Raw genomic sequence first — 12510 nt, 5'->3', positions numbered from 1 at the left:
ACTTAGATTATGAATGCTACCAATTGAACTATTTTGATGCCTAACTTAAGCCAGGCTACAGACATGATAATGCAAAAAGGTACAGATATCAATGAAGTTTATCTGGCAAATATTGTCTTATAGTTGATATATACTGACTGATATAATAATGATGAGTCGAATTCTGTCACCAATTCTTCTTCCAATGCCAATCTAGTAGTTTGTGAGTAAGGATGATCAATGGTTGAGTCTCAGAAGAATTGATACATATCTTTGATAATAAAACGTATTATATATTGTTTATGTAACCTGCATATAGTTATTACTGAGGCATATTAAATAAACCTAATAGGACTGCAGATGCTGGAGATCAGAGCTGAAAATGTGTTGCTGGAAAAGCGCAGCAGGTCAGGCAGCATCCAAGGAGCAGGAGAATAGACGTTTCGTGCATGAGCCCTTCTTCAAGAATGAGGAAAGTGTGCCAAGCAGGCTAAGATAAAAGGTAGGGAGGAGGGACTTGGGGGAGGGGCGTTGGAAATGCGATAGGTGGAAGGAGGTTAAGGTGAGGGTGATAGGCCGGAGGGGGGGTGGGGGCGGAGAGGTCAGGAAGAAGATTGCACGTTAGGAAGATGGTGCTGAATTCGAGGGTTGGGACTGAGACAAGGTGGGGAGGGGAAATGAGGAAACTGGAGAAATCTGAGTTCATCCCTTGTGATTGGAGGGTTCCTAGGCGGAAGATGAGGCACTCTTCCTCCAGCCATCGTGTTGCTATGGTCTGGCGATGGAGGAGTCCAAGGACCTGCATGTCCTTGGTGGAGTGGGAGGGGGAGTTGAAGTGTTGAGCCATGGGGTGGTTGGGTTGGTTGGTCCGGGTGTCCCTTCCCAACCTGCAATCTTCTTCCTGACTTCTCCGGCCCCACCCCCACTCTGGCCTATCACCCTCACCTTAACCTCCTTCCACCTATCGCATTTTCAACGCCCCTCCCCCAAGTCCCTCCTCCCTACCTTTTATCTTAGCCTGCTTGACACACTTTCCTCATTCCTGAAGAAGGGCTCATGCCCGAAACATCGATTCTCCTGCTCCTTGGATGCTGCCTGACCTGCTGCGCTTTTCCAGCAACACATTTTCAGCTCTATACCTAACCATAGACAGGTAAGGCACGTGTCTACATGAAGAGACTGGGCCAGACTCCAACTGCTATCTGCCTGAACTGCCTGAGATTGCTTGGTGTTCCACGAGTAGTTGAGTCAGATATCAAAATGAGTAGGACTTTCTCAGATGACCCCTTTCATATCCATTATCTTACAGAACAGCCTCCATCCAAGTTTTTTTATCCCTTAACCCAATACGCAATGTTATTAACAACAAGCTTACATATACCACGACCTCTTTTTTCCTCCCAAATCTGTGATGTCATAATTCAAGTGACAGGTTGTTGGTTTAAAGAAAAGCAAGAACTGTGGATGTTGGAACAGTGGAAGTAATGAAACAAAATCAAAAATTTATGGAGGAACTCAGAAGATCTCACAGCATCTATGAAGAGAAACCAGAGTAAACTGAAAAGCTTCTGAAGAAGAGTCACGACGTCCAAAATGATAACTCTACTTTCTCTCTATGGATGGTGCCAGACAGGTTGTCTGACAGTGCTTTCAGAATGGGTTCATTTTAAACTTATAAGATTGGTAGATTTGTTGACTTAATGATTGTTAACCTTGATATTAGTATTATTTGTTCATTTCTTCTCTGGAGGATACTTTTTTTTTGCAAAAACCTTTCACTATGGAGAGGGTTGACTATTGTTGTGGTAGTTGGTAGTCCATTATGCTTTCTAGAGACCTTTTGAGTTCATGAATGTCATTCATGGAAGACAATTGGACTGATGAAATAGTACTTCCAGTTTTAGAATGACATACTGGATACACAACTAATCTGTTTCAAGAGACTGGATGTTTTCCATGTCATGTGTTCTTTTATTTGGTGTAGCAAATTTCTTTCGTAGTAATGTCATCTGTGGCATTTATTGTTCTGTGTGATCATTGTGTGTGGTTGAAAAGTACAATGCTTGGAAAAGCACAGCAGGTCAGGCTGCATTCGAGGAGCAGGAGAGTGGACATTTCGGGCATAAGCCTTCTGTCATTGTATGTAGTCACGTGTAGCAGACTGCTTTGGTGGCAGTACTGGTATGTTACAAGTTCATCAATGATCTGCAGTGGACTCTATTGCTTAATTTTGGCAGTAGTATTTCATTGTTGTCTCAGATTTTGTTGGTAGTTACCTACTGATGATTCTTCAGTGGTATTGGGAATGGAAAACATTTTCTAAAACTCTATGCAATCTGCGGCTTCTTTACTGATCATGTGAAATAAATCCTGGACTTCAGTGTAATTGATTTTCATTTGTGAACCTTCTTCCTTGGTTGGAACAGGTTTCGGACGCCAATGTAACTGATCTGTAGGTTCAATCTTTTCAGGTTCAACCTTAACTCTTAGAAGGCCTATGAAGCTTTCCACTGGTTATGTTTTCCTGAGTCGGTTGATAGCTGTTTTTTTTAATGAAGTGATGGAATTGCAGACTGTTGAGTGGAAAAATCCCGCATCCATACTTGAGTGAGTTTTTTTTGGTTCTGGATAACAGTGTTCTTGAACATCAGATATTCTAACTTTAGGTGTTGTTCTATATGCAACGAGTGACTATAGATCTGTAGGTTGTAAATTCATATGTTTCAGCCAAGATATTTTGGTTGTCCTTGTATGAGGCTCAATTAAAGTAAGATGTCAATTGAGTATAAATTCAGTTATATCTGGTTGTGATAGATTTCCTACTTCCCCTAGGAATGTCTCAAATATCTCTTCCAGTGGAGGCATGTCTTGAAATGCCTTGAAATAGCTTGAAACATCCCTTCTAATGGAAGGAAGTAACCTTCTGTGTACAGTATGTGTGTACACCTGCTATTGCTTCCACTGTTCTAGAACTGTTTCAGATTTGTGCCTGTCTTTTGGAAGTGACCCATTTTATTATGGATATAAGAATTCTTTCGGTAGTTGGACACTGTCTTTGTCTTTGAGGCTTATTTGTGCCACAGCACTTACACTAAGACTCTTAGTATCTGATGGTCTACTTTTTTTATTGATTGTCATGTCTGTGCTTAAAGTGTTTGTACTTATAAAATTAATAGATTCCATTGCACTTCTGTACGAAGTTTGTTCTTAGTGTTTTTCTGTGATTTTTCCTGGTCTCTATTTTCAAGATGATTTGCATAGCATTTTCCAAAGTTAAATCCTCTTTGGACTGTAAAAGATCTGAGAAAAATTGATCAAAAATTCTGATGCAAATTCTGCCTATTGTGGATTCAAATTGCATGGCTCTATAATCACAGGTTTCATTTATTCAGAAGAGTCATTAATGAAATTGTTTGCAGATTCTCCACCAGTTGAACTCTTCTGTTAAATGTTGTTCATTGAAGAATTCTATTTGTGCTTAAGTTAAAGTAATTGTTCTAGATTCTATAATGTTACCAAAATTGTCGGTATCTTTCTAGCAGTCTATTACATCTTCAGCTTTGGATCTACTCAGTAAAATAGTGTATTAAGTTGTTTTGATTCTGGTTTGTGTTATGAAGATGTGGGTATATTGTACCTTTTTAAGAGAGTTAACAGCTAGCAGAACTACCTGACCGCACCAAGTGTTCTGAACAAGATATAATGTAACATTTGGTCGAACAACTCGATTAGTTGGCTGCCTGAAGACAACAAAACAGATTCAAATTAGGCCAATTGATTTAAGTTATATTCTGAAAAATACCAAACTTCAATCAATGTTGAATTTTGGGGGTATAAAACCAGGAAAAATTGAACAGTTGGGAGGAGAACTATCAAACCACTAGCATGTACAGACTGCCCAAAAAAAGCTCTTTGAAAAGTACCTTTATCGATCAGTACCTTGTGAAACAGAAACCCCTAACAAGAAGAAAAGAAGACAGAGGAAGATATAAAAAGAAGATTCGACATCTGGCTGATTTTGAAAAGTTGATAAATCTTAATCGGGGATTTTATCGGACTAGTATTAGAGAAGGGAGAGTAAAAGATAGGTTAGAGGAAGGAGTTGTAAATCATTGTTACTTAATTATTCTCAGTTATACTTTAAGAAATAAAGTTATTAATTTTTAATTTAGTAGTTCTTGGCCTCTTGAATTTTCACAGATTACTGCATGGGATAAATCTTTTCTGTGTTGCTGGTTTAAATTAAGCAGGAGGGTTTGTCTGTGTCATAGTAGTTTGGGGACTTGTCGCTGGGATTTGAACTATTTGGGGGCTCGTTGTCGGGATTTGAACAGGTTTAGACAAAATTGAATAGATTTGGAGTACAAGAAATCCCAGCAGATTTGAACACTTGCAGGTTAGGTAAAATATAGGTGAGACAATTTGTTTACTTTCAGTGATTTGTGGTTGATTAAATTAAACGTGAGAGAAATGGCGCTTAAAATTGCTAGAGATTCTGGAATTTGAAGATGATTCTCAAATTTGCCAAGGAAGTTTAGAAGGAAAGAAAAGGGCCATATTTTTAGATTTAGCAAATAGGTTAGTTTGGGTTTAACCAAGGACAAACGTAAAGCTGAAATTGTAAGGGAATTACTCAAACACTTAGGTGTGTCAGAGAAACAGACAAGTGCAGCAGAGGTAGAAAAATTTAAATTACAATTGAGGAAAATGGAGCTAGAAGTTAACCAAAGAGGGAAGAGAGGGAGAGAGAAAGCGAAAAAGAGAGAGAGAGAGAGAGAGAGAAGGTTCTTGGCTGAGGAAAGAGAGTGAGAGGAAAAAGAAAGCGAGAGAAGGTTCTTAGCTGAGCAAAAAGAGAGAATTTGAACTTGGGAAGTTGCAATTTAGCAAAGTCAAGTTAACGGATTGGAGATTAAAAGAGAAGGTAGTGATATATACAAATATGTCAAAACTCTGCAACATTTTGATGAGAAAGATGTTGAAGCTTTCTTTAAATCATTTGAAAAATTGGCTAGGCAGATAGAGTGGTCCGAGGATTTATGGGTAATGCTAGTTCAGTTTAAAATGGTAGGCAGAGCTAGAGAAGTATTTGCCGCACTGTCAGATGAGGTGTCAAGAAATTATGAAGAGGTTAAACAAGAGATTATGAAGAGGCTATTTTAGGTGCTTATGAATTAGTAACAGAAACATATAGGCAGCGGTTCAGAAACACAAAGAAGGAATAGGTCAGACTTGTGTTGTGTTCGAAAGAATTAAACATAGTCATTTTGATTAATGGATGTGGCTTTAAAAATAGATGGACCTTTGAGGCTCTAGGAGAGATTATTCTGCTGGAGGAGTTTAAAAACTCACTTCCAGAGATGGTAAGAATTCACTTGGAGGAACAGAAAGTTTAGAAATGAGAAGAGCAGCAGAACAAGCAGATGAGTACAAGTTGGTGTATACGACAAGCTTCTGGCCAGAATTTCATCCTGTGAGGGATAGAAGTTGGGAGAAGGGGAGAACCCCACTGCAAAATCAAGAGTAGTAAGCCCCAGTAAGAATTTACCACAGGATAAAAATGAAGTCCAAGAGGGGGGAAAGGAGGTGAAAGGCCTCAGGTGTTTCCACAGTGGTAAAGTGGGACTCGTAAAGTCACAATGCTGGTTGTTAAAGAAAGGCACTGTGGGAAAAGATGTGGTAAAAGAAGCTATGCCAGTGGCATTAGTGAAAATAGTAAAGATGACCCAAGAAGAGCTGAGAAGCTGCAGGACAGTGCACTGCCTAGGCAGGGGCTGGACATGGAGTTAGTGCCTGATCTCTACAAAGAATTTGCCTCTGTGAGTAAAGTTTACTCAGAAAGAACAGGGGAAGAAGGACAATAATTTTGAGAGATACAGGATCTAACCAGTCGCTGATAATAAGGGATGAGCGAATATGGACTCTTTCTGATCTGTTACCCGAGAGTGTGGTAATTTGTGGGAGAGATGGACAGAAACGTAGCGTCCCTGATGTAAAGTTGGAGTGCCAAGTCAAGACTGGGAAAGTTAGAGTGGGAGTGATTGATAGTGTGTCACTTCCAGGAACTCCGTTTGCTCTTGGGAATGATTTGGCAGGATCCAAGGTGGGAGTGACACCCCTTGAAGACAAGAAACTGATGAGTTAAAACAGAAATGTCCTGGTATTTTCCAAGACCGTGTGGTAACCAGATCCCACTATCATAAGTCACAGCACGAAGTGAAAAGTAAAGAAAAATATGAAGGAGTTGGAGTTCAGTTAGCGGATACCTTGTTTGACGTAATGGTGCAGGAAAAACCTGAACAGGCAGAGGGACAGACAGAAGTGCTTAGTCCTGAAAGGCTAAGAGACTTGCAACAGCAAGACAAGACGATAAAAGATATCCATGTGGATGCGTACTCTGAAAAGGAGGCAGTGAATATTCTGGAGGTTTATTATCTGAAGGATAGAATCCTAAGACAGAAATGGAGACCACGGCAAGTTAGTGCAGGGGAGAAATGGGCTAAATTGCACCAGATTGTGTTTCCGATAGTATACAGACAGGAGGTGTTACGGATGCACATGAACTACCTGTAGGAGGTCACCTAGGGGTACAAAAGACTCAGGCTAAGGTACAAAAACATTTTTATTCTCCTGGAATGCACAAGGATGTGGTTAACTTTTGCTGAACATGTCATACATGCCATCCCTAGGTAAGCCACAGGTGGTAATAAAGCCAGCACCTTTGTTGCCAATTCACACATTTGAAGAACCTTTCACGTGGGTTATAACTGATTGTGTAGTCCCCTCCTGAGAACTAAAAGTGGAAACAGTATTTGTTAACCATAATGGATGTGTCTACCAGATTACTGGAGGCAATTCCATTATGGAGTATCAAGGCAAAAAAGGTGGTAGAGGAGTTAGTAGCTTTCTTCACATGGAATGGGTTACCCAGAGAGATTCAGTCAGACCAACGGTCAAGCTTTACTGCTAGGCTGTTTAAGGAGGTTATGGATAGCTTAGGTATACACCACTTAAATCCAGTGTGTATCACCCTGAATCCCAGGGAGCTTTAGAACGGTTGCATCAGACCTTGAAGAGCATATTGAGAGCATTCTGTCAGGATTAACTGAATGATTGGGATAAAGGTATCCCATTCATATTGTTTGCCATTAGATGCCCCAAATGAATCTCTTCAGTTCACTCCTTTTGAGTTAATATTTGGGCATAAAGTGAGAGGTCCTTTGAAATTAAAGAAAAATTGACAGGACCAATGCCGGAGATCTCACACGAAAGTTATGTATCAGAGGTAAGGGAGAGACTAAATTGAGTTGGTGAGTTAGCTAAACAGCAACTAAAGAGGGCACAGTATAGAATGAAACAAGTGGCAGATAAAAGCTCTGAGACTCTGACATTTCCCGTGGAAATGATGTGTTAGTACTCTTACCAGTGATAAGAGATCCCTTCAAAGCCAGGTTTAGTGGTCCCTATCAAATTGAGAAAAAGTTGAGTCAGGTCAACTATCTAGTAAAGATGAAAAATAGAAAAAAAAAACAGTATGGGATACGTCATGTGAACATGCTGAAACCGTTTTGTACTAGAGAGAAAGAACTGGAGGAACACGTGTTAGTTACCGCTCCACAGAGTGAGGAATCAAATCTAGATGATGTGGATTTTGATGCGCATCAAAAATAGATTTAAAAAATGAAGAAGTCCTTGAGGAGTGGGAGAGGTTAGTTAGCTAAATGTCTTGGGAGCAGAAGACGCATTTGAAAGCTTTGGTACAGCAGTATAAGTACGTATGTAAGAATCAGATGGGGAGGACTAATGCTGTTGCACATGAAGTAGACGTAGGGAATACTGCTCCAATAAAATAACACCTCTATCGACTTAATCCTTTCAAAGCCAGATAGGTCCAAATGGAGGTGGTGGCCATGCTCGATGAGGACATTATCGAATCAAGCCAGAGCGAGTGGAGTTCGCCGATCGTCTTAGTTCCCAAACCGGATGGGATTCTGCGTGGATTATCGGAAGGTCAACGCCGTTGCAAAGTCTGAGTCATATCCAGTTCCTAGATTGGAAAACTGCATCGAGAAAGTTGAACAAGCCAGTTACATCACCAAGTTGGACTTAATACGTGGTTACTGGCAGGTACCTTTGTCAGAGTTGGCGAAAGAAATCTCTGCATTTGTAACCCCAAATGGGCTACATCAGTTTAAAGTGATGCCCTTTGGAATTAAGTACGCACCCGTCACATTCCAAAGACTCGAGCAGAGTTGTGGCTGGGTTAATAAACTGTGCAGTGTATTTGGATGACGTAATCCAAATAGAGGACGATGTAGGACTTTAGTAAGTTCTGGAAAGATCACGTGGTACAGTTGGCAGAGTTCTTTGAACATCTGCAAGAAGCAAAACTGGTGATAAAGTTAAATAAAACAAAATTCGCAAAAGCAGAGGTGATGTTCTTGAGACATAACATTGGTCATGGAAGGTTGACCCCACGGAACACAAAGACGAAGGCCTTTGAGGAATTTCTACGACCAACCTCAAAGAAAGAGATGCTTTGATTCTTAGGTCTCAGTGGATTCTATCAGAAGATTGTTCCAAACTTCAGCAGTTTCGTGGCACTGTTAACCGATTTGCTGAAGAAGAACACAGTTTCGGTGAACAGATCCATGTCAAGAGGCATTCAACCATTTGAAAGCCATATTAACCACCAAACCAGTTTTAGCTACACCAAACTTTTCAAAACTTTTTAATGTTGCCATTGATGCGAGTGACATTGGAGTTGGAGCTGTGCTCTGACAGAAAGATGAGGATGAGATTGAAATGCCAGTTGGTTAGTTTTCGAAGAAGATCAATATCTGCCAAAGGAAATACTCCACGATCGAAAAAGAGCTCAATTAGCTGGTTGCCTGAAGATGACAAAGCAAATTTGAATTAGGTCAATCAGTTTAAATTATACCCCAAAAAATACCAAACTCCAATCAAGTTTGAATTTAATATATAGACAATCTTAAAAGCCAGTGATACAATCCAATGCTTTGGGGATATAATACCGGGGAAAATTGACCAATTGGGAAGAGAGCTGCTAAGCCACCAACATGTACAGTCTACCTAAAAATGAGCCAGTTCTGTATCCAAGTGGCTAGTTCTCCCTGTATTCCATGAGATCTAACCTTGCTAACCAGTCTCCCATGGGGAACCTTGTTGAATGCCTTACTGAAGTCCATACAGATCACATCTACTGCTCTGTCCTCATCAATCATCTTTGTTACTTCTTCAAAAAACTCAATCAAATTTGTGAGACATGATTTTCCATGCACAAAGCCATGTTGACTATTCCGAATCAGTCCTTGCCTTTCCAAATACATGTACATCCTGTCCCTCAGGATTCCCTCCAACAACTTGCCCACCACTGAGGTCAGGCTCACCAGTCTATAGTTCCCTGGCTTGTCTTTACCGCCCTTCTTAAACAGTGGCACCACGTTTGCTAACCTCCAGTCTTCCGGCACCTCGCCTGTGACTATCGATGATGCAAATATCTCAGCAAGAGGCCCAGCAATCACTTCTCTAGCTTCCACAGAGTTCTTGGGTACACCTGATCAGGTCCTGGGGATTTATCCCCCTTTAACCGTTTCAAGACATCCAGCACTTTCTCCTCTGTAATTTGGACATTTTGCAAGATGTCACCATCTATTTCCCTGCAGTATACATCTTCCATATCCTTTTCCACAGTAAATACTGATGCAAAATATTCATTTAGTATCTCCCCCATTTTCTGTGGCTTCACACAAAGGCCGTCTTGCTGATCTTTGAGGAGCCCTATTCTGGAAGGGCTTGAAGAAGGGCATTCTTGAAGAAGGGCTTATGCCCGAAACATTGATTCTCCTGTTCCTTGGATGCTGCCTGACCTGCTGCGCTTTTCCAGCAACACATTTTCGGGCCCTATTCTCTCCCTAGTTACCCTTTTGTCCTTAATATATTTGTAAAAGCCCTTTGGATTCTCCGTAATTCTATTTGCTAACACTATCTCATGTCCCCGTTTTGCCCTCCTGATTTGCCTCTTAAGTATACTTCTACTTTCTTTATACTCTTCTAAGGATTCACTCAGATATTAGATTAGATTACTTAGTGTGGAAACAGGCCCTTCGGCCCAACAAGTCCACACCGCCCCGCCGAAGCGAACCCACCCATACTCCTACATCTACCCCTTACCTAACACTGCGGGCAATTTAGCATGGCCAATTCACCTGACCTGCACATCTTTGGACTGTGGGAGGAAATCGGAGCACCCGGAGGAAACCCACGCAGACACGGGGAGAATGTGCAAACTCCACACAGTCAGTCGCCTGAGGCGGGAATTGAACCCGGGTCTCTGGCGCTGTGAGGCAGAAGTGCTAACCACTGTGCCACCGTGCCGCCCACTCGATCTATCCTGTCTATACCTGACATATACTTTCTTCTTTTTCTTAACCAAACCCTCAATTTCTTTAGTCATCCAGCATTCCCTATACTTACCTGCCTTCCCTTTCACCCTGACAGGAATATACTTTCTCTGGATTCTTGTTATCTCCTTTCTGAAGGCTTCCCATTTTCCAGCCGTCCCTTTACCTGTGAACATCTGCCTCCAATTCGCTTTTGAAAGTTCTTGCCTAATTCTGTCAAAATTGGCCTTTCTCCAATTTAGAACTTCAACTTTTAGATCTGGTCTATCCTTTTCCATCCCTATTTTAAAACGAATAGAATTATGGTCGCTGGCCCCAAAGTGCTCCCCCACTGACAACTCAGTCACCTGCCTTGCCTTATTTCCCAAGAGTAGGTCAAGTTTTGCACCTTCTTTATTAAGTACATCCACTTACTGAATCAGAAAATTGTCTATTACACACTTAAGAAATTCCTCTCCATCTAAACCTTTAACACTATGGCAGTCCCAGTCGATGTTTGGAAAGTTAAAATCCCCTGCCATAACTACCCTATTTTCCTTACAGATAGCTGAGATCTCCTTACAAGTTTGTTGCTCAATTTCCCTCTGACTATTGGGGGTCTATAGTACAATCCCAATAAGATGATCATCCCTTTCTTATTTCTCAGTTCCACCCAAATAACTTCCCTGGATGTATTTCCAGGACTTTCCTCCCTCAGCATAGCTGTAATGCTATCCCTTATCAAAAATGCCACTTCCCCCTCCTCTCTTGCCTCCCTTTCTATCCTTCCTGTAGCATTTGTATCCTGGAACATTAAGCTGCCAGTCCTGCCCATCCCTGAGCCATATTTCTATAATTGGTATGATATGCCAGTCCCATGTTCCTAACCATGCCCTGAGTTCATTTGCCTTCCCTGTTAGGCACCTTGCATTGAAATAAATGCAGTTTAATTTATTAGTCCTACCTTGTCCCTGCCTGCCCTGACTGGTTGACTCACTTCTATTCTCAGCTGTACCCATCTTAGATCAATCTCTTTCCTCACTATCTCCCTGGGTCCCACCCCCCCTTACTAGTTTAAATCCTCCTAAGCAGTTCTAGCAAATTTCCCTGCCAATATATTAGTCCCCTTCCAATTTAGGTGCAATCCGTCCTCCTTGTACAGGTCACTTCTACCCCAAAAGAGATTCCATTGATTCAAAAATGTGAATCCTTCTCCCATACACCAGCTCCTCAGCCATGCATTCATCTGCTCTGTCCTCCGATTTCTGCCCTCACTAGCTCGTAGCACTGGGAGTAATCCAGATATTACTACCCTTGAGGACCTCCTTTTTAAATTTCTACCTAGCTCTCTGTAATCTCCCTTCAGAGTCTCAACCTGTTCCCCTTCCAATGTCTTTGGTTCCAATGTGGACAATGACCTCCTGCTGGCCCCTCTCCCCCGTGAGAACATTCTGCATCCTCTCTGAGACGTCCTTGATCCTGGCACCAGGGAAACAACACACCATTCTGCTTTTTCTTTGCTGACTACAGATACGTCTCTCTGTACCTCTGACTACAGAATCCCCGAACACAATTGATCTCTTGGAAGCCGACATACCCCTCGTTGCATTAGAGCCAGTCTCAACACCAGAAACTTGGTTGTTCGTGCTACGTTCCCCTGAGAATCCATCACCCCCTACATTTTCGAAAACAGCATACCTGTTTGAAATGGGTATATCCACAAAAGACTCTTGCACCAGCTGACTACCTCTCTTACCCTTCCTGGAGTTAACCAATCTACGTGACTGTATCTGAGACTTCCCCCCCCTTCCTATATCTGCCATCCATCACATACTGTTGCTGTTGCAAATTCCTCATCGCTTCTATCTGTCTCTCTCTAACCATCCACTCGATCTGATAAGATTCGCATCCAACAGCATTTATGGCAGATATCGACAATAGACAATAGGTGCAGGAGTAGGCCATTCTGCCCTTTGAGCCTGCACCACCATTCAATATGATCATGGCTGATCATCCTCAATCAGTATCCTGTTCCTGCCTTATCTCCTTAACCCTTGATTCCACTATCCTTGAGAGCTCTATCCAACTCTTTCTTAAATGAATCCAGAGACTGAGCCTCCACTGAACTCTG

At 41.6% G+C, this 12510-nt stretch overlaps 1 long non-coding RNA gene across 3 annotated transcripts in view; it reads left to right on the top strand.

The window, feature by feature from the left end:
- The window catches only part of LOC122554961 (uncharacterized), a 112694-nt gene that overhangs the window by 41471 nt on the left and 58713 nt on the right, over nucleotides 1–12510 (top strand). Inside the window, exon 3 of one of the 3 annotated variants that reach the window (XR_015758926.1) lies at nucleotides 7858–10094. The exons of the other annotated variants lie outside the window; for them this stretch is intronic. This is a non-coding gene — a long non-coding RNA (uncharacterized LOC122554961). Of the gene's footprint in view, nucleotides 1–7857; nucleotides 10095–12510 lie in introns of those variants that run through there. 3 annotated transcript variants of the gene reach the window in all.

This window comes from Chiloscyllium plagiosum, unplaced genomic scaffold (genome assembly GCF_037043375.1).
Source record: "Chiloscyllium plagiosum isolate Xiang-an unplaced genomic scaffold, Cpla_swu_hap1 HiC_scaffold_12, whole genome shotgun sequence".
NCBI lineage: Eukaryota > Metazoa > Chordata > Chondrichthyes > Orectolobiformes > Hemiscylliidae > Chiloscyllium > Chiloscyllium plagiosum.
The sequence above is the reverse complement of the archived record's forward strand: the minus strand, read 5'-3'. Positions and strand labels throughout refer to the sequence as shown.